The following is a 23637-nucleotide window of genomic DNA, read 5'->3' on the forward strand; positions in this document are numbered from 1 at the left end:
TATATATATATTTTTTTTAATGAACTGTTGGCACAAAAATGTACCCTGCATGGCTCTGGAGAGCGTGATCCCATCTCTATCAGACTATTAGCAAAGTCAAAGGTGTTTACTGACGGCCTCGTGTGTACCAGGACGAAGCCCTTCACTCACTGCTTTCATATCAGGAGGGGCACAGAGCGCACTCTCCACTTGACAGAGTCCTCTTATCGCACCAGAGGATAGAGGGTCTGGCAGTGTGTGGTGGCAGCACTCATCATATCTGAAGGGACTGACCTTTTTGGCCTGTCACCTTCAGGAGAAAAGATGCCTTCTGGCCTTTCCTGTTGGTTGCCTTCAGCCAGGTCCTTCAGGATGGACAGCTCATGGGTAATCTGCAAGTCTGAGGTAAAATGAGCATGGAGTGTGTTGTGCAGACAGAAATTCACCTTGAAACCTGTGTGTGATTAAGGGAAGACCCATAGGCTCCCTTGTGACGTGAGGGGACATGTAACATAGGGTGTGACCGCCCTGTGAAGAGTAAAGGTAGCCTCTGGCATCTTTCTGCTTCCCCTTCCCTAGAGGTCAGGAGGGGCAGGAGTGCATCTCCCTCTTTTGTGCCTTTGGTTCACACCGTCAGGGTACATCCAGCTCCATCCACCGTTCATGCTAAATCAGCTTATCTAAATGTTAGGGTTGGGACAGCTGTGAAACGTGCCAACTCCCCAAAAGCCAGGTGCCATCAAAACCGAGGAGCTCTGGCGTGCACGCGGTGCACAAGGATAAATACTGACTAGAAGGCCCATGTCAATGTGTCAAGATACCCTGGACCAGGAAGGGAGGCGCTCAAGCTGTGTGATATATCTGCTGAGCTGCAGGACTGGAGTATATCTGCTGGCCTTCTTGGCGGTCAGAGACAGAGTTGGGGATCTGGAATTCTGGCAGAAGGGTTGCTTGATTGTGTTGTTGAGGGAGGAAGCCAACCACGGCAAAATGAGGTGCTAAGAGATACCCAAAGCCGTCCAGAAAAGGAGATCACAGAACAGTGCCCCGTGAAGGAGGAACCTGGGATGAGGAACCCAAGAAATGTTTCTACATGTGTATAAGGAGCACGCAAGAAGTCCATAGTCGCCGCCTCTTTTTTTGTAACTGAATGAATCTTTGAAGCAAATTATTATTTCCCCTGCCACCACTCAGCCATAAAGGAGGCCTTCGGCGAATTAGACAAAATACATTTTTTCATGTTGTGCTACGTCATTGTTACGGACAATCTACAGGTGAGTCTGCATTATCATTTAGTCTGCTTATTCCTCGCAAAAAAGCAAAGATGATTCCGGCAAAGGCTATGTGACAGCTATACAGGGCTTACGGTAGGAGCTCCAAGAAGTCATACACTTCAACCCAGTGGTGAGGAAACAATGCAAATGCCTAATAGCCGGGAGAATATCACAAGTAGTGGTACTGTGGCAGGTGGGAAATGAACTGGTGATACACAGTGTGCAGAATCCCCGTGATTTAGATTTTTCTCTTCAGTTTCCTCCGGCAGAATTCCCAGCAATGCCTCGTCTGCCAGTTTCACTAGGTTTTAGCCAATAGGTGCAAAATTCACAAGCATGACTTCCTGCGAAATACATCAGCTCCTTGAAGAAGTGGGGTGTCTACTGAAATATTTAAGGCAAGGGATCTGTTGTGGAGGTGTGCCTGCATTAGAGAGTATTAAAAGGAATGACACTTGGCAGTATCATAAATACCTCAACGCACTCTTTGGAAAAATCTGCAATTTTTCCCCCAAATATTCACCTTAATTTCCTAATACTTGCGTGCCTACTGCCACAGGCTGCACAATATGTTGCTTTCCATCACTTTTGTTTTGTAATCTTAGGGTAAAAACACGCAAATAAATCGACAAACAAGGCAATTTTACCAGCTCGTACCACATAAACCACATTTGGCCTCATAATCTGAACTACAGATCACGGTATACTATAAACTGGCAAGGTGAGTACTTCTAGAGGGACACTATTACCGATGCCATACTCCGTAAGATGAGGGATAGCGGAGAAATAGTATTCTTAACAATACAAATAAAGCAGCTTTTGAGCTGTGCAAGTCCAGAACCAACATTAGGGCAAAAAAGACCAAATGATAGTAAAACCGAGGTCTGCCATTTATATATCAGTCCTTTCTCTCTCAGGTAGGCTCATATTTCCAATCACAAACTGAAAACTATGAATATACACGTATGACGTCCTCCCTCCTTCAGAAGGGAGGTCATGGTTTCTAGAGACTTCTTAAATGTTTTAGGGAGTCCTAATTTTATCTCGGCTTCCCTTACTTCCTCTGTTACAAGCTTAAACGGAGGGGGCGGGTGCTTCCAGACACCCCCGCACAAGCACTGACAAAGCCCTGAGGTCTGGGTTTAAAATGAAGTGCGAGCATATTAAAGTCAGCAGAGGCGAAGCGAGGGAGCTCTAGTTGTAAAGTAGTCCCTCACGCAGCTGTACGCGGAGGGATACCGAAAGAGTACCAATAGCGCTTGGTGACAGATGTTTACTACGCGGGCCTGAAGAAAAAAGTGCCAATCCAATTTCTAGAACAGTCTGGCGGATGGAAACCAATGGGACCAAAGCACACTTTGCATATAATGTCAGCAACATGTCAGTATGAGAGCGTCACTGTCAAAATGCAGGCCTAAAGCGTCTCGACATCCCACACTTGCTTCATTTAGTAAAGTGCCGGCTCCGAGTATCCTACCACGGACCCCATCCAATCGCGGGCCGACCCTTCCATGTGTTTACCCCAGCAAGAGGAAAAAGAAACCCCTCCTCTGCACGAGCATCTCAAGCCGTCGCGGTTGTGCCTGCGCATGACGCGCTTCGAGGACGTGAGCTGGGCGCTGTCCTTTCAGCACCACGGCCCCAGCGCGCCTGTCAGCAGCTCCCTGCACACTCCCTGCAGGCGGGGATGCAAGAACCGGGCTAAGATACCGCAATAACGACACCCTCAAGTTAAATTCGAGTAAAACAAACAAAAAAAAAAAGGGGGGGTGGGGGAGGAGCCCTCTTTCTCGTGGGGAAATTCTAGACTCATACACTTTCGATACTGCTTCCTTATAAAGTTGTCCATCGTGCCCCAGATATGAACTGTGCGGACGCACCCGCAGAATGGATCCATTTGTTTACGGGGCAGCGCTGAAGGTGCCAGGCACAACGGTACTTGAGCAAAACGCATTCGGATTACCGTGCTTGTGTAGCTCTCCGTAGCGCAGCTTTACCCTTAGCATGCTCCATCAATAGGATCTTAAGCCCAACAGTATTAAATACCTCGGTCTCCGAACTTTTGCTCGATTTGATGTATTTGTATAGCACGGACGTCTTACTGAAGCACAAGAGATGTTTACAAAACGAACGCGGGTAGATACATTGCCCAAGAGCATATCACCACAGGTGGATTTGCAAGCCAGGTGGGGTGTTCAGGCAGGAAAGAGTCGCAGGGAGTGGTCATAGAGGAAGAAGACAGAGCAAGAGAGGAAGATCTGCAGGACAGAAGCGAGGAGGCAACTCTGCTAAAGGAAAGTGAGTTGCATCTTGTGGCATTCTCCTGTTTCCTCTCAACTGTGCATGTGCGGCTCCAGGAGGAGTTTGTTGGTGTAAATTGCTTTGTGGGTAATAGATTTACCTAGAATTACCAGCCAGTTGACATATGTTGGGAAATGGTCTGGTTGTGCATTCCCTGACCATTGGTCAAGCAGGCAGCTGCATGGAAAGTTGTTTTTTGGTCGGACATCTGAGACACTAGTAAAACGGGGTGCGCTCCTGGGGTTGTTTGGGGATCTAGATTTCTGACAGAGCGCAGCAATATATGAAAGGCCACCAACCAAGGAAAACAGCGCCTTGCTAGATAAAGACAAGGAGCACCAGTGATAATCCCACCTCACAGAAAGCCTGCAAAGTATTTTAACAGAACCAAGATAACATTACAATCATTACATCAATCAACAACAGTCACAAAGAAATTTAGCAAAAAGAAAGGCAACTAAATGAGTAAAAGACAACAACATGACAAAGCTGGTGTATTGGAACATCAGTTATATTTATAAAGAAAACGCAGAAACGCACACATAGAAACCAATGGGGAAATCAAAATCAACATATGTACGGCCAAAGGCGGCCACTGGGGGCCCATCTAGCATGAACAAGTAATGACAGGTACCAGCCGACAGTTGTTCCTCACATATGCTGGAAGAGTTGGGTCAGTAACTGCAGGCTGGTACACTCAAATGTTTCCAGATTCCTTGGAACTCTTCTAGTGGCTTAGACTGCAGACAGCAGGAAGGGGAGACCTCTCGACCCATCTGTTTTAGGGCTGCAGCTAAAAGTTCCGTCCCAATTTCGTCCAGGCACTGAATACGTCCCTGCTAGATGGCCCCAAAGCCCTCTACTTCCTGGAACTCTGCAAGGGAGCTCCGGCTACAGATGCCAACGGGAGACAGGGTTTTCTACATCTGCTTCCATGTGCCACAGCCAAAGACCAGTTCAGTGGTCAGCTGAGGTTTTCTTCAAAAGGTACCTTCTCTAGTCTATGATTTATCTGTGAACCACTAAACTCCAGGCTCCACAGCCCATTCATATTCCTAACTAGACTGTGAATGCACGAGAAAGCATGCACACCTCATTTTCCAACCTTATGCAGCAATTAGACCCTTGTGCCTTCCAGTGCTTGTTGCAAGTCCAGCGGTGTTATGACGCCCAAGCACTGATAGACCCATGAAACGCCGACACCTCACCAGTGGTTGCCGAAGATCCTTAAGAACATCCTAGCAGAGTTCTCACATCAGGCTCTTACAAATTCTGCAGTAACAACAAGCCCAGGAAGCATAATTTAAGGGTTTTACAAGATCTCTTAAGACTGCTGAAACTGGAGGAGATCTGGCAGCCTAAACAAAGGCTGACCTACTAAAATGAGATGCCCTCTCAGCATACCAATGAAAGGCCTACCTAAAATGGTACTATGAACCCTAATCCCCTGAGCAAGAGAGCAACACGATGGTGACACCATCCTGGGCACACCTTTAGACTCAATGCAAACTTAACCCAATGGTTGCTTCAGCCTGTGCAAAAATGTCACTTCAGCATTTCATTATTTTTACCTACTTATGCGCTTAGGCCTTCTTGGCTCAAAGGCACATTTTTATTAGTGTCTCAGTGGATGTTAAGTAGGCTTTTTAACATGTTCAAAAGGGATGAAATTCTGGACCACTTATATTTGAATGATTGCAAAGAAAAGTCACTTTAGATCACCATTCAGATAGTATAAGTGCTTAAAGTGCCTCATGTTCGCCCGAGTGTCCTGAGTGGGGTGGTTGGAAAAACAGTCTGGCTGGTTCAAGAGCCCGGCGACAAGTGCGTAACCCAGCCTATCAAGTCCAGATAGCTAACTTTTATTCACTAAATGTGGGAAAAGTGAAAAGTTAAGGGAATACATGTTTAAACTGAACCAGTTGGATAAATCAAGTGTCAGGGTGAGGAAGGGAACCCTGTGCCGGTGCTCAGACAGTGCACATTCCAACTAAAGCTTCTTGCCATAGGAACACCGCAGAGTGAGCGTCTGAGCTGCCGGCTGCAAGTCATCGGGGATACAGAGAGTGACCTGCCTGTGATGGCGTGCTCACTTGATGCCCAGGAGGCGCCTCGCTGCCAGACCAGTGCTTATTTGTGGAAAGCATGTTAGCAACCAAACCGGTTTCACAACCACTGGAGTTCGCCTAACACTGTAACAATATTTCTTCTGTACCATCATCTTCACTGTGCCATTTGCAATTCTTCAAGGTAGAACCTGCTGCTGTTATTCCTCCCCCTCTATCTTGGGATAAGCGGCTCTCCATCCATTGAGCGGGTGGAATGGCTGGAAATCTTTCAAAACCTTTGTGAGGAAACACGTGGACAAGGATTTTGATCTATGAGAAAGGCAGCGTCATTACTGGGTGCATTAGGTATAAAGGGTCAGCACACAGGTTTTTGCTTGTTGCTCTGGAAGAAAACAGTCATCCCACTGAAGATGCACACAAAGGGGCAAGGATGAGACTTGAAATTAGGTCTGCCAAAGACGAACTCAGTAGTTGTGTTTGTGGCTAGGCTGCACACATTATCCATCAAATCTCAATTTACTACCATGACTGGCGAGCTCATTAGAGATCAGCTCATAGCACAATGCAGCATACAAGGCTATGGGCAGGGCAACATCAAACACTTGCATCTCACTGTATAAGAATCAAACAAATGGGGGCGGTGGCAAGAGTGAACAGATTTTTAAAGGGGCTACTCAGTTATTTGTGTCAGTCAGATGGCTGGGATGTTCAGACGTCGATGCGAGTGTTTGGGTGTCTGTGGGTTATTGGGTGTGAGTCAAACCAGAAGAGAGAAGAAAGAGGCCTTACTAAGTTTCGAGGCGTGTTTAAGGTCAAAGAGGACACATGTTATTAGGAAGAGGATGAGGGTGGCAGAGGGTGATACTGATCTGAGACATTCTACAATGAATTGCTGCTTTTCAGATTAAAGAGCAGGAAGTGGGTGTGGTGAAGGGAGGGAGTGTTCTGGGAGAGAGGATGCTCTAAGGGTCGGTGGAGCCTGAGCACACCGGTGTATTTACAAATCTATGTCCGAGGTTGACTGATTATTATCTCTTTTCTTCACACTTCTTTTAGGTGGGCAGAGACCCACGTGTTATCTCTGGCTTGTTTGACTTTTCACTTCTGTTCCAATGTAGTTTCTGGTGTATAATCACTGTATAAGTATTTCAGTACTAGTTTGCAAGGGAAGAAGATATGTTATGGCTGTAAGGCACACTGGGATCTACATATTGTAAAGAGTTCTGCTCGAGCGTGGTCATTTCATGGTTTGTCAGTCCAGCGGATGGCTGACAGTGAATGACCATGCAAGGACTCTCACCTGAACTAAGACTTCCTTGTTTAACTGCACGGCTCTTGCGTCTAGATCTCAGTTAATGTTGGACGTGGGCTTTTCAACAGGCCCACAAGGTTTAGTATGACGTGTTGGCTGCGGCTTGAGCCGACAGCCGCTTAGAGGTCAGTGGCTGCTGTGAGACATGTTTTCCTGTCACTCCCGTGAGTGGTGCGAACCTGCACTACAGCTAACATGACATCTGACATTCATGCTACAAGTGCCATTTCCATTACTACGGCTTACCTACAGGTGATCTATGCCAATCAGGGTTAACGAATTATGCTCTGTGTTTCAAGCGCACATATTTAGCGTTAACTGCCTCCCAGCATCCAGAGTCCAAACATGATAGGAAATCTAGTCACAAAACGTGAAAGAATTTTAGGGACATTTTTTTTTTTTTTTTTTTTTAGAGTTTACTCATTTGAATAGCACCTGTCAGCTTGTGTTTGTGGGCCGTGCATCTAATTTAGAACATGAATAAAAGAGACTATCTGGAGTACCATTTGTGGCCTGCTGCAATTGCAGACTGAGGATTCCCAGGCTGAATGACCACACATCGTAACCGAAGAAGTGAAATCCCTTGACCAGTGGTAGCGCTTCTTCAGTGGCAGGCCTGGAAAAATCAAGTAAAGGCTCAGTAAAATGATAATGGCACAGAAGAGGAATCAGAACAGATGAAGCATTCACTGAGGGTGAAGGAACGGTAAAACAAAATTACTAAACACGAAGTTTACCTTGATCAAATCAAGTGATCCCTTAGCGAGTGGCCATGCGAGTATTAGGTGGTGAGGTCATACAAACAGATGGTGGCATTCGGCACAAGCATCAGTTTCAGCCACCCAAACCGTAACAAGCATTGCCAAAGCTATCTCGTCTTTAGCACCTCTTGGCTTTCTCAATGCTGTATAATATCAGAAAGATGGTGTGCAACATGGTCAAAAGGAAAAAACAAAAAGGACAAAAAGGTGGGATGACAAGGCCGCCACATTTTATGGGCACCTGCATACATGATGAGTTGTGCACCCACATGCGTCTTCACACATACAAAATGGAGTGAGCGCTTTTTTCTTTTAATTTACCGATCCGAGATAGATCAGTAAAGTTAAAAAAAAAAAAAAAAAAATAGAAATAGCACGAAAAAGCCGGCTGTCAGCAGTTTGCTTCCTGGTCCCGAGTGGGGTGGTCCATGGAGGAGGGGGCGAGAGGGAGCAACGGGAGTGGGTGGAAAAAGGAAAAGCAGCACATGAGGGAGACCAATACAGGGGCGGGAGGGGAAACAACACGAGAGAAAGCAACACAGAGTATGGGGAAAGTAAAGAATGGCGGAGAGAAGCACACGAAAAAGAGCATGCAACGCAAGGCAGATAGCAACAGTAAGTGTGGGGGGGATACTTTGCAGGGGAGAAGCTTACAAGGAAGACAGCTGGAAAACACATACGTCCTCTTGGAGTGCTTAAGCAAAAATGTAAAGAGAAAAGCAGTTGCCTAAAAGTGAGCAGAGGTAGGATACAAGTCAGCCAAAAGATTCTAGGCTATGCTCTAGAGCATGGGTACTCTCAAACTTTTTCTCGGGGGCCAAAATTGCAGTATGGTTTGCGGCCGAGGGGCCACAATGTAGGCTCATACATGACAGAAGTGATTCTTAGCTCTCCCTTATGCATAAAGTTTTGTTGAGAAGGAAAATGATATGTATACTGGTCAATGAACCTAAAGTTCAGATTGTAGACCTGTGGCTCAATATGGCCACTTTTATTTAAAAATAAAAATTGCAATTTCCACCCCCTTAGGAATCTCTTCCAGCCTCCCCTTATTGTGGTGTGAGACTTCAGCAGTCATATGGCACCACAGAAATCTTCTCCATGACCCAGAGAATGACTGCCAACAATATAACTGACAGCTTTTTTTTTTAAATCAATCACGGTTTCCTCACAGGTCCTGGATTGGCCAACACAGCAATAAGAAGACTCAATTCAAATAGCTATGATTATTTTGCTTTTCACATATTGTGGAAAATACTAAACATATCTGACCAAACTAGGCGAGCCATCTCTTGGTTGAAGTTTCAATATAACCTGTCAATAGTTTTTGCTGCAGCAGAGAGCACACAATTTCTTAAATAATTTGAACATAAGATGCAACTTATGACACCATTTCACTGACTTCTCAAGCTTTCTCCCAGTGGTGAATCTGCATGAAACTTTACTGGATCAATGCTATGCACATGAGTACTTTTTAAGGTGTACGGCTTCACATGGATGCTTCAAATGGGCCCACAGATATCGATGACTGAAGAAAATTTTCAATCTTTCAAGGTAAACTGCAACTGAACCATAACTACTGGGTCACTGAATCAGACCAGTAAATATAAATATAAATATATATATATATAAATATATGTATATATATATATATATTACATTCACTGAAAAAAACTAAGGTTACAGGGACATTATAGTTAAGTTCAGAATTTACTTGTACAAAACCAAAGAAATTCAGCAGTTATAGTTAGAGTTCTTTCAAGTAACTATAACTCATGCCGTAAGGTAATTATAACTCGTGCTGGAGGGAAAACTGGAACTCCCAGACATTAAGATACTCTTAACACAGAAACATTAGCAAACATAATGAATGCTGTCCCAAATGTAAAAAAAAATACATAAACGCCAAAACTTGAAAGGATACAAAAACCAAAAATGCTGTAAGCTGCAAAAACAACCTCTTAAAATGGCTGCAGGCAGCTTTGCCGTATTTCAAGTTCTACGCCTTCTAAAATGTGCCAATGAAATCGGCATAACGCCAGACACAGCATCTTCTTACGCGAAGTCAGCCATTCCAACATGCTGGGCACACCAGCCCCTCTTGCAGGAGTTCAGGCAGAAGAGGAACATTTCACCGAGTGGAGTAAGGGTAGGGGCTGGGGTAGGGTATAGGAGGGGTGGGGTTTCAACCAAACAAAAACGTAATGCTTCTTGGCTGCAGGTGAAATGCTTTATGGGACGCAAATCATACAGTGCTGGTACATAAGATTGTGTAGCATGTATCAGTGCAATCAAGGTAACACCGGCTGAACAGACATACAAAAAAAGTTGCCATGTACAGCATGGATACCCTGACACTATTCTGGGTCATTCAACATATCCGAGTGCACTGTAACACTACAAGTACAATCAACTTAAGTACATTCTAGGTACACAACTAAACACTCATGCAGTATGGCAAGAATACGCTTAGGCTATGTCATACAAAGCACTGTTCAAGAACACTGTACGGCCCCTCCTGACACCACATTGCACATGGCATGGCTTAGTCTAGTATGCCGGCTGTGATAATGCAGCCAATGCGTTTTGTGGGTGGGATCTGCAGAGTCAAGTGCATATTTAGGGTTGCTTTGAACCTTCTTTTCTTGCATGAAAAATACATGCTGGAGTGGGCACTGACGGATTAACTACAGTACGGCGATTACAAAACAAAATGCAGGTGATGCACTGGTCGAAGTGGGCAGGATCTGTGGGGCATGACGTACCCATACTTTTTTTTATTTTTATTTTATTTAATTTTGCAAAAAGACACCTGCCCCAGGATGGTTCATTCAGACAGCTGATGTGCTTCAGCAGAAATGTAAGGCAGGGAGGCTCCTGTGCTGTAAAACAGATGGAGGGGCAGGCAGCTAAACAAGCCTTCTTACCAGGGTGCCTGCTTCCATGAGAGAAATGTAAATGTGAACAACTGGTTAATCTGGAAATGTAAAGGCTGCTTGGAAGCTGGTATTGGCTTTAGTTGACAGAATCACTTGAAGCTTCCTCACGACAGAGATGTATTATTTTTGACTGGTATTGGAAGGGAGTTACCAGCTGAGCAGTGAAGTGTGTGCTTTTAAAAAGACAGGTGCAAAAAAATGCACTGTATTCAGTCTGGTTATTTCTAAAAGGTATATTTTGGAAACACTTGTTTATCAAGTCACTGTCCTTTACTGCACCAAGATTCAATTCTGTGGCTCTCTGGTTACAGACATAGACCTCTGTAGTATATTAACTATCAGAAGTTTCATACTGTATGATAGTGCATTTCCCACTCATTAACTTACCTTGCATTCATTTTTCATGAAAGCTGTACCTTATTTTATACTTAGTTACCTGAAGGTAAAAGACCACCAAAAAAACCTAAATATTTTGTTTTTTTAGCCACGCCTTTCACCCTGCCTCTACGCTCGCTCGCTCACTCACTCTGCACCCACTGCGCACACCATCACTGTTCCCATACTTTTTTTAATGCACGTCGACCACTGAGGGGATGAGAGTGGAACCGGCAGGGCAGTGGGAAGAAGCTACCTCATCTTTTTCCACAGCGTTTTGCTTTGCCAATTCGTTTTAGCCGAAAGTGCTGTTTTAACCTGGATGACAATTAAGTGAAGCGGTGAAATGTGTGTGTGGAAATAGAAATAAACTCTGCATAAATGAGAACACTGACGACTGGCAAGAACTTTGTGGGCACTGGCAAAGTTTATAATGTGGGTTTTCTCTTTTTTTATGACTGTTTTCTGGGTTCTAAGCTAAATATTACTTAGACTGTGCTACAGACTTATGGCACAGAGAGGGAGGCCGCAGGGAGGAGGCGGGATCTGATGAGCCAGAGGAGCAGCACACAGCATGCAGGCGCTACACACTGTCTTGGCAGATTGTCTATACACTTCCTTGGAGCGGCAGCAGAGTGACCAGCAGCCATGCACTGTACACATCCAGCCACAGTATGTTATCTCGATACTGAAGGTCACCAAGTAGGGATGAGGAATAACCCTAAGGCTTGCACAGGAGAGGCACTTATGGAGAATGTTCTTTAGATACTACTTGGGAGACACAGGAGCGGCCTACAGGAACACACCGGCTACCGGCAGCCAGAGTAGAATTTATGAACAGTTCACCTAGGACAGAGAGGAGAGCAACTCGCTGTCATCCATGAAGGACAGAAGATCAGCTGGAATACATGCACACAATAAAGACAACCACACCGTCTCTTTCAGGAGTGAGTAAAGTGACCTACAGGCATACACAGGAGAGGTGCAGCCACAGTGCACCCTCTTTCCAGTCCCCTCAAGAGTGCTAAAGAGCTATCCTCATGCAAGCAGTGACTAAAGACAGCCAGGGTCCCTGGGTCAGAGTTTGGTACGGAAGGCGGTCCACGAAGAAACAAAATGAAGAAGATTCGAAGTTGCAGGTTGAAGCTAATGCCCAATGCCTAGCTCCTACGAGCCATTCTCTCCGTTGCCACCAAGAGCCGGCAGCGCCTGGGGGATTTTAGCCTCTGCTTCCCACCAGGAGGTATGCCGAGCTGAATCTGACCAAGCATCTTTGGCGAACACCAGGGGTCACGGCACTGCAGTCAGTCTGGCATAGTCACAGATTCACTTCAAATAGAAGGCACATCATTCCACAACTGGGGTTTGCAGCCCATGCATCTCTTACGTTATGAATTACTGCGTCTTTTCAAAAGCATTTATTGTTATTACTGTAAGGTAAAAACACGATTTTACAATGACTTAAGGAGGAGCAACAGCAACAAAAAACAGAACGGGTGAGCAGAAATGTGTTTTGTAATCTTTGCTATTAGAAGGGAAAGTCAATTTGCTTCAAAACAGACAGGGTTTAATGAAAAATCTGAAACTGTGGAGAATTTTTTCAGAATTTGAGTCTACATGAAGAAAAGAGTAGTAAATAATAGTTAAAGGGTAGGAAATAAAATATCTAGTCAACTGTAAGGATTAAACAGATTACCATTCAAATCTAAACAAGCAAACACTGACAAAATCTGTATATTTGATGCACACACTTAGGTGACAAAAGGCTGATGTGTAATCAACAGTAAAATCCAAGCAATAAGACAAAACAAGCATTTGCAATGGAATAGGTCTCGCATATTTCAAACAAGCTAATATTTTGACAACAGCGCCCGCGAGCAAAAACAAAAGAAAACATAAGAAACCGAGAAAAGACGACTTTGCAAAATAAAATAAAGGTAGCTTGAAAAAAAAAAACCTTTGCAATTTTGTGCCTGCTGGGCACACTCTTGCCAGTCACAAGCCTTTGTTTGTGGGGCACTCAAAGTTAAAAACAACAAATAGTTCCTCAAACATGTCAGGAGCGGCGGATGGGCACTAATTAAGTTGCATGTGTCAGTGCTTGATCCCTGCTCCACACAGAGAAACGGAAGTGATATCAGACATGCCTTGACGAATTATGAAGCTGTAAAGAAGAGCGCCATGCAAGCCAACAAATGGTGAGCGTCAGGTGGGCTCCAAGCCCTGTACTGAACACAGCAGAGTCTTGCAAGCAAGACACATACGCTAACGCATGCACTCGCAGACTCGACCCTAAAAAAAGAAACACTGGCTCACATGGAGCAAAAAAAAACACGAATGCACTGATCCGTCAGATCAGCCCCTCGGGCACTGCCTGATTAACTAACAGGTCAGTCTGAACCTGACTTTGACAAGGTCTTGTGCAATCAAACAATTTTTAAGGAATGTTTAACAAAGGGCACGTTTGTTCTCTGAAGTAGCAATATTATTTAGATCCAGTACAGATAGTCACCATCAGTGTCTTGTAAACGTTTGTTTCTTGTAAATTTCCACAATTTCTCACAAATACATTTTTGAAGACACACCTCCATAGCCGTTCAGGTGGCCAAGATACACATAGCAAGATGAATCGCGAAATACATTTGGGATGGAAGATATAAAGATTGAGAGGCAACAGGGGATAGTAATGACAATCCTGGGCCGAAAACCCTTTGAAAAAAGGTACTGTAAGAAAAGCAATTTTCAAAACAGCAGATTATTTTTTCTATCTCCTTCAAATGTAATTCTTTCAGATTATCATCAATGCATTTGACTAAGCCCTGGCACTCATAGCCCTTTAAATTTAATCATAAGCAGAGGTTCGGCCCTTTTTCATGAGGCTCTTTCTTTCAGCCTATAGTTAGCCAGTTTTTCAATGGAGCTGCTCTATTTATAGCCCCCTGAAAGCTAAAATTATATTGATCCCAATCTGTCAAGGAGAGTTAATCTGCATTCCTCTGCACGGTCGACAAGCTAAGGAAAGCGCCAAAGGAGCTCATCATCACAGCTCGTGGTAGGAATTTCGGATGAAAGTCAGGCCACGCTTCTGTACGCAGGATGTATACAGCAGGCTGCGGGCTATTTGTTAAATCTAAACCACTACTCCCAGTAGGTCCTCTGGGTCTTAGTTATTTATGCTCCTAGATAAAACAACATGTAAATCTTATTTGGAAGTCATGTCTTTTTAACAAAAGCTTTGCACTGCTGCAGGGCAACAGGGTGGGTGGCACAGATTGGGGGCTGCGAGCACAGGAAGCCCCTGCCCTGGGCATCCGCTAAGCCTCCTTGACTCTCATTACTTCAGGTCTTCCAAGCTTCCACCATCTGGGAATTTGCCTGGCTTCGGAAAGTCTTTCCTACAAAGACATGCAAGCAAGCCCATTGAGCAGGAAGAGTTTAGCAGTACCAAAGGCAGCAGAACAAACCACAAAGAAAGTCTAGTGTCACAATCGACTGTGGTCAAGGCATTAGCAGCAGCATCTGAAACGTGCCAGCTAAAACCTTTATCTTCTCAACACTCGCCCATTTCATGTTGTTGAATGGCCAATTCTTTAAAACACTGAAATTCCTGGTACCTTGAATAAAACAAACTGAATCTCTACTCTTCACTTTATAGATCTCTAAAAAGATGTAGCATGACCTTGGATTCGGAGGCCAACCAAGTTCCATACATAGAACATTTCAAGTGAAGTCCCTGAGAAACACAAGATAGTATCCGGCAGAGAAGTCCATCACTGCTTGTCCACTTGGAACGCAGTAACCTGCCTCATTACCAATCTTCATCCAGGATACCCTCACCCACCTCGGGAGGCCCTCGCATGTGGCCTCATTTGCAGAAAGCTTCCCTCCTACTGGCGCTCTTTCATGTGCCTTAAGGCAACACCTTTCTTTGTTCATACTTCAAATTCCCTCTGCCCTCGTCAGACAAACAGGACCATCCAGGACTAGTTGTCATCTCGCACTTCCTTCCATCCTACCTCGAAAATGTCCTGACGCCAACTCGAAGATCACTCATCGATACCCTGCTTTTACACATTTTTCCATGGAGATGTGTATTTTTTTTTCTTTTCATCCTTAATCATAATATTTAACCCTATACCATGTTATTCTACCTACAATCAAGTTATTTAGCTCCATCTTTCCACAGGAGAACTTGAAGGGGTCAGGTACAGAAAGGCAGAGGAGCCAAGAAGTTACAAAAAGAGCAACACAGTGAAAACCCTCTTAATACAAAGTATTACCGAACTGAATCAGTCCATGCATGAAGGGTGGTGCTCTGTAAGCAGGATTTCATAGATTTGAACAGTTCTAAGATATCCGCGTATATGAATTTACAAGCTGCATGCATGTGGTAAAATCAAATAACACTGCACCATTACTATTAAAACAACCGAAGCAGAAGTACAACACGTAAAAGGTACCAAATTTAAGAAGGAGGTCTTTGGATGTTTAGGAATAACGACATGTGCATTTAATTGTGTGTTACGTGCTGCTTCCTCCTATAGTTAGGTAAATAGGGGTTAGAAATAAACACATGCTGCAGCACAGTATATATTCAGGTATATTCAAGTTGTTTCAAAAATTAAAATAAAAAAAAAACTTGCCACATGACAGTACTGACCCTATAGAGGAACATGGGGCAATCCTACTCCAGGCAACGGATGAAAAGCTATATGATAGATTGAGTAGGTGATAAATTAGTGCCCGGTAAAAGGCAGCTGGTTAACACGTCTACTCCTACAGTAGTGGCCAGTGCAGGTCAGATGAACAATTTTTGGCTTCAATTTGTGCCACACAAGTCCTGTCCCTTCACCCCTTACTTGACGACTGTACTCAATGCTCAGTTAAGAATCCTGTCTTTGCACTTTGCCTTCTGGACCCAAGATCACCGAGAAAGGGACACGAGGCCCAGTGAAAACGGATGCCTGGTGCATACTGAATGAGACAATAGTGATGGGTTCCACTTTTCGAGGTTAGATCCAAGAAGCAAAATTAACAAAGAAAAAAATAGAACGTAACACACATGTGAACCGCAAGACTGGTTCGAGCTGGACCTGGAAAACCCAGCCACTGGAGGGAGAACAATGGATTATGCAATCCATGAAGGAGATGGATACTGTGTGTATGTGTGGAATACGTGTCACTGTGTGAGAGGGAGGGATCACCCCACACTCCCATGAAACACCAGGACACCATACCCCTCACAGTACTACTCACATTCCATTTGTTTGCCTTGGGGTTCTTGAGCACAGTAGAAACTACAAACTTTTTCCAACTTCTATTCATTACGCCTACGAGAATGAGTACAGAGCATTCACAGAAGCTCAACTGACTTCCTGAAGTGCAAACAATAGAATCAGCTTTAGTCTCATCTGCCTCAATGTTATTTCCATAAAAAACTAAAACAGGGTCAGTAAAGTGAACGATTGTTTTTGGGCACACATATTGATGAATCATATTTGCAACTACAGTGTTCAAAAGCTAGGGTACTTGATAAATGCATCACATATGCAATAAAAGCCTGAAAATACCTATCCACCGGAATGAAGGCCACCAGATCTTAGATATCATAAGCTCTTGAAGACCGACACAAAGCCAATTCCAACCCCCTCCCCTTTTCAAAGTGAACCAATGTCATCAAAAACATTCTTTAAAGGATTATCTGCACTGTTTGTGGTTACAGATAAAAGGTTCCGGGGTTAATTAAAATGCCTTCCTGTCACTTCTGTTAATTAAATGAGCACCTGCAGGATGGAAAGGGCATGCAGGCGGGGGCAACACCACTGGCTATAATTAGAGTAGATTAAGAGAGGCAACATTGACTATGCTTCCCAAGCTACTGACAGGCATGTAGGGACAGGGAAATGATGAATATCCGTGGGTAACCACCAATCGTTGATGTTAATAGACTACCTACATCTGTTAATCCAAGCCTCTCCGGTGACTTAGCCCTGACAAGAAGTGACCGAGAGACGGGGAAGAGGGAGCGTGTGTATGTCTGTGTGAAGTAGCTTGTCAAGTGGTACTTCTATCTTCAGACAACTTACTCTCTACCCCTTTCCTATTCTCCCCCATTGTATGATGAACACCAAAGCCATGGTGGCCTTGAAAGCAAAAATCTTATTTCACCCAGTGCCGCAGTATGAAGGTTCTCCCTCCTTGGGGTAGAGGGGGTGTATTGAGGAGGACTGGGCCATAGCTGGAAGTCTCCTTAACTTACATTAGATCCAGTTGCTATTGTCTTGTCGGCGCCTTAATTTGGAAATAGCAGCAGAAAAGGAAGAGATCTTACTTGCAAAAATATTAATTTTTACAACACGTTACTCCCAAAATTGCAATCTGTTAACATTTAAAAAAAAAACACCCAGCATTTAGAAAGAGAATCTAAACTTGGATGATTGACGGATTAAGTTAAAATGGGGTGTTGCTCCTTTTGCCTGTTAAACACCTTCAATAGCTCTAAGAGAACTTAATTTATAAACCACATTACAGATAGATCAATATGGAATGGCTTCTTTTGTTGAAGGGTGATCAAGGCATTCAATAAAAGAATGAATAGCCACGCAGGTACAAATTCATCTTCCTCTTCTGTCTTAACAAGAGTCCCTTTTCACGCATACCCAATCAACAAACTTCAAGGTGGTCCATGCTTGGGGATGAATAACAGGGGTTGAGTTTGACCAGAGGAAGCACCCACTGGCCAAACATAATGAGTGCTATATACCTTTTACCGGTCCGCATCATGTACAATGCAAGAGACAACAGTATCCTGCCTGCTCTGCACTAGTGGCCAATTCTCAGGCTATCCTGGGCGACTGACGAGCTGCATCTTCCACTGCGACCTGAAGTGGTGGTCACTGAAGAAGGGAACTACTACATAAAGTACATTTTTTAAGCTTCCTAACCGGTCAGCAACACGCTCCATGAACTCAAAGCACTGATTGCAAGCACATCAGAAGTCCTTGCTCAATGTAAGGGAATTCGTTGCAATAAGAAAGTGATTTTTCAGAGGCACGTATACAGTACTGTTGTCAGATGAAAAACGACAAGCTAGACGTTATTAGCAAGACGTAAAACTTCCTTGCAACGATTTGTTAAAGTCAGATAGCATGCACCTTCGTACACAGTTTTACAGCAAGCATGAGGACACAGACAGTGATTTAGACACGTGAAGCCCAACACGCTAAGCAATAATGAATTAGCCAGAGGCGCACAGATTATTCAATCCTGTAAGTGCAAAGCCTTTTCACCACCACACTCGGTCATTTTTTTAAGTATTTTCATGTTCACCTTCACATCTCAATAACTTCTGCGGATATTAGGCAAATGCATTTTATACCATTTGGTTACATCAATAAAAAGTGATCATGGCTTCTGCTGTTCTACTGATTATTAAACACACATGTAGTACTGTTTTCATCACGGACCTCTGCAAATGGAGTAGGGTGTTTATGACCACTACTGGCCGGTTTAACGTTCTATGCTTATGTGTGTCCCTTATACTTTTTGTTACTTAAGATTATACTCAGTGAAGAACTGTGCCACTTCCCTCAAAATCTACCTCACACTAATTAAAAAACAATTAATAGTCCACTCCATCCTCTAACATCACTGAAAAGAGTCAGGTCTTCAGAGATTTCCTGAATAACATCACAGGAAAGAGTCCGGTCTTCAGAGCTTTCATGAATAACATCACAGGAAAGAGTCCGGTCTTCAGAGCTCCTCCTGAATAACATCACAGGAAAGAGCCAGGTCTTCAGAGCTCCTCCTGAATAACATCACAGGAAAGAGTCCGGTCTTCAGAGCTTTCCTGAATAACATCACAGGAAAGAGCCAGGTCTTCAGAGCTCCTCCTGAATAACATCACAGGAAAGAGCCAGGTCTTCAGAGCTCCTCCTGAATAACATCACAGGAAAGAGTCAGGTCTTCAGAGCTCCTCCTGAATAACATCACAGGAAAGAGTCAGGTCTTCAGAGCTTTCCTGAATAACATCACTGGAAAGAGTTAGGTCTTCAGCGCTCCTCCTGAATAACATCACAGGAAAGAGTCAGGTCTTCAGAGCTCCTCCTGAATAACATCACAGGAAAGAGCCAGGTCTTCAGAGATTTCCTGAATAACATCACTGGAAAGAGTCAGGTCTTCAGAGCTCCTCCTGAATAACATCACTGGAAAGAGTCAGGTCTTCAGCGCTCCTCCTGAATAACATCACAGGAAAGAGTCAGGTCTTCAGAGATTTCCTGAATAACATCACAGGAAAGAGTCCGGTCTTCAGAGCTCCTCCTGAATAACATCACAGGAAAGAATGAGGTCTTCAGAGCTTTCCTGAATAACATTGCGTCCTGGCATGCTCTCAAGGAGGGTGGCAAGCTGTTCAAGAGGGGTCCAGCTCTGACTAAAAAGGCCGACCCCCAGTCATAACTTTTTCTAATTTGGGAAAACTAAGACGTAATTGACTGGAAGTGTGTATGAATTTTCTTTGCAGAATTAGTCATCCCCTTCTTGCTTGAAAGTAATACATAAAGCTTTGAAGATGATCCTTTCAGGAACAGGAAGCCAGGGAAACTTTGCAAGAGGCCCTGACGAAGATGAAGATGAAGATCTGGGCTGGCTCAGGGCCAGTCAAGTTGCCGCTTCAGTAAATTAGGTGAGGAGCCTAGTAGCTGCGTAGTACAATAGTCCAACACTTGTCAGCTAGTGGGAGAATGAATCAGTAAGCAACAAGGGAACAGCCCATTACGCTTACCCTCCATTTATAATAGGGCTTTGCCAATACAAGATCATGCTTTGTGTAACCTAAAGGACACCTGGGCCCGAATGACAGGTCTTAATTAAACCCTTAATTAGGTGAGGCCAGCGCAGACGGGAGAGTCCAACGTATTAGAAAGAAAAAAACTCTGTCCTCAGCGTAGGCGCGAACAGACAGTTCGTGCCTGCTTTAAGAAGTGCATTAGTGAAAGACAAGCCCACGGTTTAAAACTGAGTTAATATCAAGAAGAAATCAAACTGATATTACGACTGTGCATGGCAATGATATTTTTTTGTTCCAAGGTAAAAACATGTGAGGTGAGGATAATGATTTGCCTTTATCCAAACCAAAACTATGAAACAGAGAACGTTTTGCAACACTGCACACATTAAAACACAATGGATGGCTCAATCATAAACTTTTATTGAAAAGAACAAAATAAACACTCTAAAAGAGCATAGACAAACAGTGGGCGTGATTACCGAACTCCAGGGATTAAGCCAGTAGTTTATATCACTGAACCAACAATACTTCCCTTCTTTCAAAAATGACATGCATACACCACTAATTAGTGCGTGTGACAGTCATCGCTATCTGAAGAACTGTGCAGAGTCCATGCTTGCTGATGGTACTTACCTTCTGAGGTATGTCCTTGGCAGGGAATCAAAAACACGAACCCCTGGACTCTTTGCTGGCTGGAAATCTGGAAACCAAAACAGAAGTACATGAAAATCCTGCACAGATGTAGTCATCACATTCCAAAAATCATATCCACCAATGAGGACATGCTTTTAAGAAGAAATCGTACTAGCTACAGTACAGGCATGTTCCCTTTCCAATAAAAACCCGGTGAAAACTGCAATGGTGGAAAAAAAAAGGTGTCTTAAATTAAATCCACCATCCCTGCAATAAACAACTACTTGACAAATAATCTGTTTAGCAATACCTATTGTAGGAAAGTGGATTATTTGATGTCGACAACTGTCCATCTCAAAGGATAAAGCCACCACCTTCTAGATGTCACACACATTAAATAAAATAAACCTGTGCTCAATCCCAGGTAAAGTGGAACAAAGCAGTCCGGTGTAAATCAAAGGCAATTTGTAAAGTATTTAAGAAGTACACAGTATAAACAGTCACAAAACACAATAAAACTCTGCAACCAAGTATAAACGAAAGAGAAAACTCGAGTAAAATAAGGACAAAACTACAACAATCCAATGGGGAACAAGAGCTTTGAATTTTTAAAGATCTAAGTGAAAAAGGCAATAAAAAGTGCAAAGCACATATGATAGTTTATGGAAGCAGTAGCGTGTGATCTAGGCATGATTTGAGACCGTCTGAGAAAAGATTTCCTCAAGCGGACCGCAGCTAAAACTGTAGCTGCCATTGTGGAACCAAAGGCCGGATACTTGAAGCAAGTTGGTCCCCCTGGAGCTTTGAAAATTTCTCACTGAAAATTTCCCAAGTCCCAATGCAGAATGGAACTTAGTTGCTTTTCTCCAGAGGTGCTGGGAGCCTCGAATGGGAAGAAGCTCAAATCAATCAGATGCTGTGGTACAATTCTTTTCTTGCAGATCCCCCTGAAATTCAGGAGGAAATGTTTTCAAAAGTTTCCAAGCTTTCTTCTGGTGCCCAAGCCACTTCAAGTGTACACTTCTAAGCTCCCAGGAACTCAGGGAGGACAACTAAGAGACTCGCAGGGTGTCAGGCAATGACCAACAGCAAAGTCTAGTCATGAGCCAGTTCTCACCAGTCAAGCTTGTTACATCACAGAAAAGGCCTCTTGCAGCTTTCTGTGTCCCTGTGACCAAACAGGTTATCCAACTGACCTCTGGAGTCGACGTCTTTGTCCTTGGTACAGTCCATGTCCAGTCCTCAGGGCTCATCCCACGTGACAAACAGCAAGTCCAGAGCTTCTGCAGATCCAGTAAATGTTCTGAGGACTGACTCCTGGGCACTAACTAGCAAGGTAAAAATTCCCTGGGACAGCACTATTCACTATTCCAAGGTTTTTGTTTTCTCTACTGCAAACAATCCCACAGTGCCCACTTACTCTCAAAATCCAAGATGGGGAGAGCCTTCAACTCTTTTGAAGAGCATGTGTGCAACACTACCTACTTTTCAGCAGTTCCTGTTTTTCCACTTCAAATAATCCCACTGTGCCCCTTTACTTTTAACATCCAAGATGGGGGAAGTCATAGCCTCTTGTGAATAGCACGTGTGCCCACTCCCCTCTGTAGTCACTCAAAACATAGCAGACCCTTTCCTCTCTGGTCACTCAATACTAGTTCTGGGGGTAGCTTTCTTCCAACTGGGTTTGGTACCATTCTGTCTAGAGGGGCAAAAGCTGGGATCTTTCCAGGTGTCACCTAACACTTAACTGTGACAGGACAGGCCCCTTTGAAGTAATGCAAGGTCCTACAGTTAGCTATCATATTAGTATTCCTCCTGTTGGTGGGTGCAGAAGGATAAAATTCCTCTGGAGGATTACAATGATATCCCACTGATGTCTCCAGGTGTTGGATGGGCTTTGATATTGAAATCAAAAACTGGTAATGTTCATCTTGATCCCTTATTACGTCTTATCAACATTTGTCAAGTGTCTCACTGCAGAAGTGCATAACCAAAATTCTATCTGAACTTCTAGGTGGAAACAAGAGCTCTTTTGCCAGCCCTGTCTTATTAGGAACACTGTGCCTGCCAAATGCCAGAAGGATACATTGGAGGCATGGTTTAAATCATCAATACTTACTACTGAAGAATCTCAAGAATTACAGCCTTCGCTTCCATGCTTATCACATTCAGGATCACATTACGAATTACACTATGTTATTCCACATCTCCAGTACCTTCCTAGTATTGCCGAGCCATTAGCAGTGATTCTAGATGTAGTTGAAATTATCAACTCTCCTGCCCTCATGAACGGTGGAGCTGAGCATGGACCATTAGAGTTACCTGATCAGTGTTGTGCAGCAGAAGAATTTGTGGAATACAATTTGGAATAGCCTATTAGACATGTCAGGGTGTTGTCTGGTACTCTATTTCTTTTCAAAACAAAGAATAACAGCAGCAAAGTTGTTGGGGCCTGCATGAATATCTGGCTTTATGCCACACATGATCTTGGGATGGGTTTGTGGGCCTGCTTTCTGGCATGATAAAAAAACCTACTTCTGATTAAATGTCCCAGGGAGATAGAAACATTTGGCTGACATTTTTCCACCAGACCATGAATGTCGTCTGCTGGTGTTTCAGCAAGTAGAGGTGTCTTCTGCAACTCATCTGGCGTACTACAATCATGCCACTGATCAAAGCTATGGTTGCATTCTTCATCATTTTTCTCAGCAGGAGGAACTTATCCCTCTTCCTCGCCCTTTTCTTCATCTGTGGTCAAAAGCACTATTCAGGGAGGAGATGGTGGCCGAAGAGGAGGCATTGAGATCGTGGTTGGTGCCGATTTAGTGATGGCTAAGACTATATTATAATGTGTCCCCTATTTGCTGTGTATGCACAAGATCAGTAAGGATATAAATCACTGTCTCCTACGATTGCAGAAAGAAATATAATCCTCTGGAAATGTGTATGATTAACAGCATCTCAATAGGGAAGTGGAGCTGTATTCTACACCAGCTTCCCCATAGCTCTCATCCTCAATTTCAGGCTTATCAAAGCCCTTCACATTTTGCACTAGCAGCAATAAACTCAGCTGTAGAATGTGATGAAGTCAGTCTCCTGGTCGCTGTCTCAGATTTTCTTCTCATCCCTGGAAGTTGTGCAGGAAGCGGGTACATATTTCTTTGAAAGTGAGCTGGTTTGCAACGGTTTAGGTATGGTCAAGTCTG

At 43.8% G+C, this 23637-nt stretch overlaps 1 protein-coding gene across 2 annotated transcripts in view; it reads right to left on the minus strand.

Moving 5' to 3' along the window:
* Positions 1-23637, minus strand: part of TSNARE1 (t-SNARE domain containing 1) — a 738845-nt gene that overhangs the window by 596628 nt on the left and 118580 nt on the right. Inside the window, exon 3 of one of the 2 annotated variants that reach the window (XM_069220840.1) lies at positions 20432-20498. The exons of the other annotated variant lie outside the window; for it this stretch is intronic. The gene's annotated coding sequence lies outside the window, so the exon portion shown is untranslated. The remainder of the gene's footprint in view (positions 1-20431; positions 20499-23637) is intronic. 2 annotated transcript variants of the gene reach the window in all.

The sequence above is a fragment of the Pleurodeles waltl genome, chromosome 2_2 (assembly GCF_031143425.1).
Source record: "Pleurodeles waltl isolate 20211129_DDA chromosome 2_2, aPleWal1.hap1.20221129, whole genome shotgun sequence".
Classification (NCBI taxonomy): domain Eukaryota; kingdom Metazoa; phylum Chordata; class Amphibia; order Caudata; family Salamandridae; genus Pleurodeles; species Pleurodeles waltl.